Consider the following 6017-nt stretch of genomic DNA (forward strand, 5'->3'; position numbering starts at 1 on the left):
GTTATTTATGTAGAAGATTTAAGGTTTTACTTTGATTGTATATTGTCAGGAAGTAGAAATAATTCTGTGGTTGGGTATGTTAAAATTTTTATCTAGAAAGCAAGAAAAATAGATTGAGGCTGAAGCTATGATCAGTTAAAAAAAAATTTTTTTTTAAGTCACTTAAATCCAGCAGGACAAAGGAATGTTTGGTCATTTTTTGCCACTTGGCTAATACTTGTTTTTGTCGTGTTCAGACATGATTATGGGATGGTTATGTTTTTATTTGAGTGGCCTTGTTTGATGTTGCAGTTCTCTGAACAAGAGAACACCATAGCCTAGAAGTACCAGGCCAACTGTGAATTACATCAAGGTCTAGTTGGTTGTGCTGGGCCAATTCCCGTCTTCTTCGGGCTGCTTTTCTCTTTTTCGAAAGTTATTCTGAGTTATTACTTCTCCTTAGATTTTTTTCTGTAATTGAGTAGATTGTGGTGCAAAAACATTTCCTATAGCTTGTGTTGTCCCCAAAAACTATAAAGTCTAATTCTTTATAACCTTCAAAATATTAAGATAAATGTTTAAAGTACTGAATTTTGTCCAATTGTGTTTTTGAAAGATATGTATCTTTATCTATATGAAAACTTATACCAGTGCTAAAAGGTTAAAAGAATTTTATTTTACAGCAAATATCAAATCAGACGCAAACAGATTCATTATCTTCATCCCCTAATCCTGTGTCGCCTGTGCCTTTAAATAACCCAACAAGTGCCCCAAGATATGGAACAGTGATCCCTAATCGCATCTTTGTAGGAGGGATTGACTTTAAGGTACTTATTTATGAATGTAACGTAGTTTTTTTTTTAAGTTAGAATTGTTTATTTTTTCAGAAATGTGTTTCTTTGTGAAGCTATAAAAAATAATGCTTTGTGTGCATAATGATCACTAGGTTTCAAAATGTCTTAAATTAAGTTCTCAATACCCATGTAGCTAAAAGTAGGAAACATATACTTGTCTAATTTCAGGTACAAGGAAACTGATATAGGCTCTTAGCTAATTAGTAACAGAGTGAAGATTATACCATTTCCTAACTTGTAGAAGTACATATTCTTCATTTCATCACACTAATATGAAGAATTTGGAGCACTCTGAGTCAGGAAATGGTATAAAGCCCCATGTTCTTCATTTCACCATATTATACTAATAAAGAGACCTGGTGTGGCACTGTAGGATAAGCACTGGACAACTAACCACAAGGTTGGTGGTTCAAATCCACCAGTCACTCCTCAGAAAGCCTATACAGGGTTGCTATGAGTCAGAACACCACTCGTCTGTCAGTTTGTCTTACTGTGGTGCTTACATGTTGCTGTGATTCTGAAAGATATGCCACCGTTATTTTAAATACCCGCAGGATCACCCATGGTGTATAGGTTTCAGCTGAACTCCCAGATTAAGAGAGACTAGAAAGAAGGAAGGATAGACTACTTCCAAATATTTAGTCACTGAAAAGCTATGAAGAGCAGTGGAACACTGTCAGATAGGACCAGAATACTGAACATTGAAACATGAAGGGCACCCGAATATTGTCAGATATAGTGCCGGAAGATGAGCCTCTCAGGCTGGAAGGCACTCAAAATACAACTGGGGAATAGCTGCCTCCTCAAAGTAACATTGACCATGATGATGAAAATGCAGTTACATTATCAGACCTTCACTTGTTAAGGAGGCACATTCAAAATGAAGAAAAACAGCTATAAACATCTATTAAAATCAGAATATGGAATGTAGAAAGTAAGAATCTAGGAAAATTGGTAATTGTAAAAAATGAAATAGAAAGCATAAACATTGATGCCCTAGGCATTAGTGAGCTGAAATGAACTGATGATGGCCATTCTGAATCTTGACAATTATATGATTTGCTATACTAATGACAGATTGAGGAGGAATAGTGTCACATTCGAAAGAGACGTAATCCAATGAAATGTGAAAATCATCAGACAATATCATTAATATCACATGCAAGGAAAATTTTGCTAAAGATGATTTTAGAAATGGCTGCAACAGTACATTGTTAGAGGACTGGCAGAAGTTCAAGCCAGATTCAGAATAGGACATGGATATCATTGCTAACATCAGATGGATTGTGACTAAAAGCAGAAAATACAAAGATATTTACCTGTCCTTTATTGACTATGCAAAGGCTTTCGATTGTGTGGCTCATGACAAGCTATAGACAACATTTTGGAGAATGAGTATTCCAGAACACTTAATTATGCTCATAAGGAACCTGTACATAGACCAAGAGCCAGTTGTTTGAACAGAACAAGCAACACTTAATGGTTTAAAATTAGGAAAAGTGTGTGCCAGAGTTGTGTTCTTTCACCATACTTATTCAGTCTGTATGCTGAGAAAGTAATTTGAAAAGCTGGATTATATGAAGAAGAACATTAACAACCTGCAGTGTACTGATGATACAGCCTTGTTTACTGAAAGCAAAGAGGAATTAAAAAACTGGTGAAGATCAAAGACTTCATCCTTCAGTATGGGCTGCACCTTGATGTAAAGAAAGCAAAAATCCTTACCACTGGACCAATAAAAAACATCATGATAAATGGAGAAAAGACTTCATTTTGTTCAGATCCATCATCTACATTGATGGAAGCAGCAGTCAAGAAATGAAACAACGTACTGCATTAGACAAATCTGCTGCACAAGACCTTTTTAAAGTGTTGGAAGAGCAAAGATGTCAGTTTGAGGACAAAAGTGCACCTGACGCAAGCCATAGTATTTTCAATATCTTCATATACATGCGAAAGTTGGACAGTGAATAAGGCAGGCCATAAAAGAATTAATGTATTTGAGTTATGGTGTTTGAGAAGATTATTAAAGGTACCACGGACTGTCAGAAGAACAAACAATTTTGTTTTCAAAGAAGTACATCTAGAATTTTCTTTAGAAGCCAAGATGGACAGCCTTTGTCTCTAGTACTTGAGTTACATTATCAGGAGAAACCAGTCCCTGGAGAAGGACATTGTGCTTCCTAAAGCGGTAGGTCAGAGAAAAAGAGGAAGACCCCTAACTAGATGAATTGACACAGTAGCAGCAGCAGTGGGCTCAAGTGAGGTTGGCTTAGGACTGGGCAGTGTTTGGTTCTGTTGTGCAAAGGGTCACTATGAGTCAGTACCAACTCAATGGCACCTAAGAACAACAACATAAGCCAGAACTGATTTGACAGCACTCAACAATGCCACACTAAAACTTTTTGAAATAATACTCCAATAGCCCAAATAATGTGTGATAATTTTTAAAAGACATTATTTAAAAACTATTTAATCTTAATAAAACTCTTTACTCCATGTTTAAGAATATCCTGATCAAATTTCTTTATATTATTTAATTGAGAATTAGATCACCAAAGAGTCCTATGTCCTGTCAGAACAAAGCATCATAATAATAGTATATTTAAATCATATAATCCTCTTGATTATCCTTCAAGTCCTTAACTGAACTCCTGCCTGTGGCTCAATTTTTAACCAAGCACTTGATAGATATATGGTGGGAGCAGGGGTAATGAAGGGGACACACAACAACACTAGTGAGGAACGCACACCACAGAATGGTAAACAATTCAAGATCAAAGGGGTAAAAGATAAAATTCAGAAGAGTCAGGAAAGAAGGAATAATGGAAACATGAATTACAGGGAGGAAGGTGGAATATGTAATGTGACATTGAGGGTATTTCAGTGCTGTGTACAATGTAAAACTGTTGATCTGCTCTGTAAACCTTCATTCAATTCACAATAAAAAGTTTTTTAAAATAGATTAAATAATATAATCAGCCATTTCAGTCTCTCAAATAAATACAGTTTTTAAGATATTTTATAGCATTCTCATATATGAGGTAATAGTGACCACTTACAAAAAAAGCATGTTTGGATATTGTAAGTGGGATCCCCTTACTTCTAAATGGATATATAGAAAAACTTGTAAATTTCTCTGCTATGTATTGGAAATTACAGGAAGAGTTGTATTTTTTTATTTTAAAAATCTTTGTGCCATTAGGGTATGATCTTTATAACTCATTATTCTGGTATAGGAGACCCCAGGTGGTACAAGTAGTTTTCATGCTTGAATGCTAACTATAAGGTTAGAAGTTCTAGCCCACCCAGCAATGCCTCAGAAAAAAAGACCTGGCAATCTACTTCTGACATTGAAAAGCTGGTTATATAGAGCACAGTTATAATGTGACACACAAGAGGTCATCGTGAGTTAGAACACACTGGACAGCAAGTGATTATACCCATATAATAAATCTGTTACAATTTAAAGAGAATTACTTTTTCCTATTCAAGAAAATATGCTTTTAGTGTATTAGCCAAAATCACTACTTTCAAGCAAGTGTGTGATTTATTTCAGTAAAAAATAAAGAAAAATGATTTTTCATGAGATACTTATTTTAAAAAAGATTTTGTTTCCTGAAAAATTTAATGGTTATCCAGTGGTACTCAATTTGGGTATTTTTGTTTAGAATTAATTTATACAGCAATCACTGGACTACTTACTAACTGCGAGGTCGGCAGTTCAAACCCACCAGCAGCACTTGGAAACCCTATTCAGGTTTGCTATGAGTTGGAACCAACTCAACGGCCCACAACAATAGTTTAGTATATATGTTTTAAAATGCATTTTCAGTACTTATAAAATTTGTATAATATTCTTAATTATTGAGACCCATCTGCAATATAAATTTTGGGGTTTATTAGTATAGAGCAGTCCCAGCTAGAAGGTAGCTGCTGGGGTTGTCTCCCTTATGCCCGTTTGAACCAAGAAAACTATTTACTGTAGGAGCAAGCACTCTCTCTCAAGTTTTTAAAATATCTTATATTTTGACAGCTATATGCTGCCCCTCTTAATGTTGTTTTTGTTAAGTTCTGTCGAGTCAATTCTGACCTATAGCGACCCTATATAAGGTTTCCAAGGAACAGCTGGAACCACCATCCTTGCAGTTCAAAAGACTTTGCAGTATGATGCATTAGCCCACAGTGCCACATTAGCCATCATTTAATTATCACAGACATCTTTCCATGTCTTTAACTCCTCCATGAAGAAAATGAACTGTCAATCGAGCTTCTGATTCTTTGCCATTGAAATTTGAAGCAGTTTGTTTTCAAATCTTTAAAATCTGCTCTTATTCTAGCATTGATTCCATTATGGGTTAAGTGAAATAAAAGGCAATCAGCTGCTCTTAGGTTATCTCAGTGTTTGACTTAATATAGTTTAGCGGGTTTTATGTTACCAACTGAAAAACAATAGTATATATAAGTAAGGTAGCAGTAGGCTCAAAAGTCATAGCTCTGCTGTTAAGCATGGATCTTTTCCCATGTGTGTGAAAAAAAAAAAAATTCTAGAGTTATATGTATATATAATTATTCTTGGGTAAAAAGAGTTATATCTAAAACAAAATAAAATTACAATGAATTTATGGCAAATACTTTTGGAAAAGGTGATATGCACCTAATATAAGACTATTTCAGTTAAAACCAGAGATGCAAAAAGCATGTTTGTACACATCTTGTATGTTATAAGACTAATTACAATTCAAATTTAAATTTTTAGTGTCATTATAATGTTCATATTTTACTGAGTATAGATAAATTATCTGATAACTAAATCTATTAACATTTATTGTTCTCAAAAGCTGATTTCAACTACTTTTGAAACTATGGACCTTTCCTAAAACTCAACTCTTCCTGGGGACTATACTGATTAAAATAGAAAAACTGCTGTAGACCAACATAACCTAGTTCTTTACCACAGCAATGGGCCTCCCTAAGCTACAGGAGTCAATAATAATATTCACTTAGCATATATTTATTATTGTTGTTGTTAAGTGCCATTGAGTTGGTTCTGACTCATATTGGCCATGTGTAGGGTTTCCAAGGAGCCACTGGTGAGTTTGAACCGCCAACCTTATGGTTCAAACCGATCTTGCAGTCCAGTGCTTTATCTCACAGTGCCACACCAGGACTCCAGTATATATT

The 6017-nt window shown here is 34.9% G+C and overlaps 1 protein-coding gene across 1 annotated transcript in view; it reads left to right on the top strand.

Annotated features, from left to right (window-relative positions):
* The first annotated feature begins 662 nt into the window (after positions 1-662).
* Positions 663-6017, top strand: part of BOLL (boule-like RNA-binding protein) — a 116704-nt gene continuing 111349 nt past the window's right edge. The window contains exon 1 of the mRNA XM_006862004.1: positions 663-806. The gene's annotated coding sequence lies outside the window, so the exon portion shown is untranslated. The remainder of the gene's footprint in view (positions 807-6017) is intronic.

The sequence above is a fragment of the Chrysochloris asiatica genome, unplaced genomic scaffold (genome assembly GCF_000296735.1).
Source record: "Chrysochloris asiatica unplaced genomic scaffold, ChrAsi1.0 scaffold00045, whole genome shotgun sequence".
NCBI classification, from domain to species: domain Eukaryota; kingdom Metazoa; phylum Chordata; class Mammalia; order Afrosoricida; family Chrysochloridae; genus Chrysochloris; species Chrysochloris asiatica.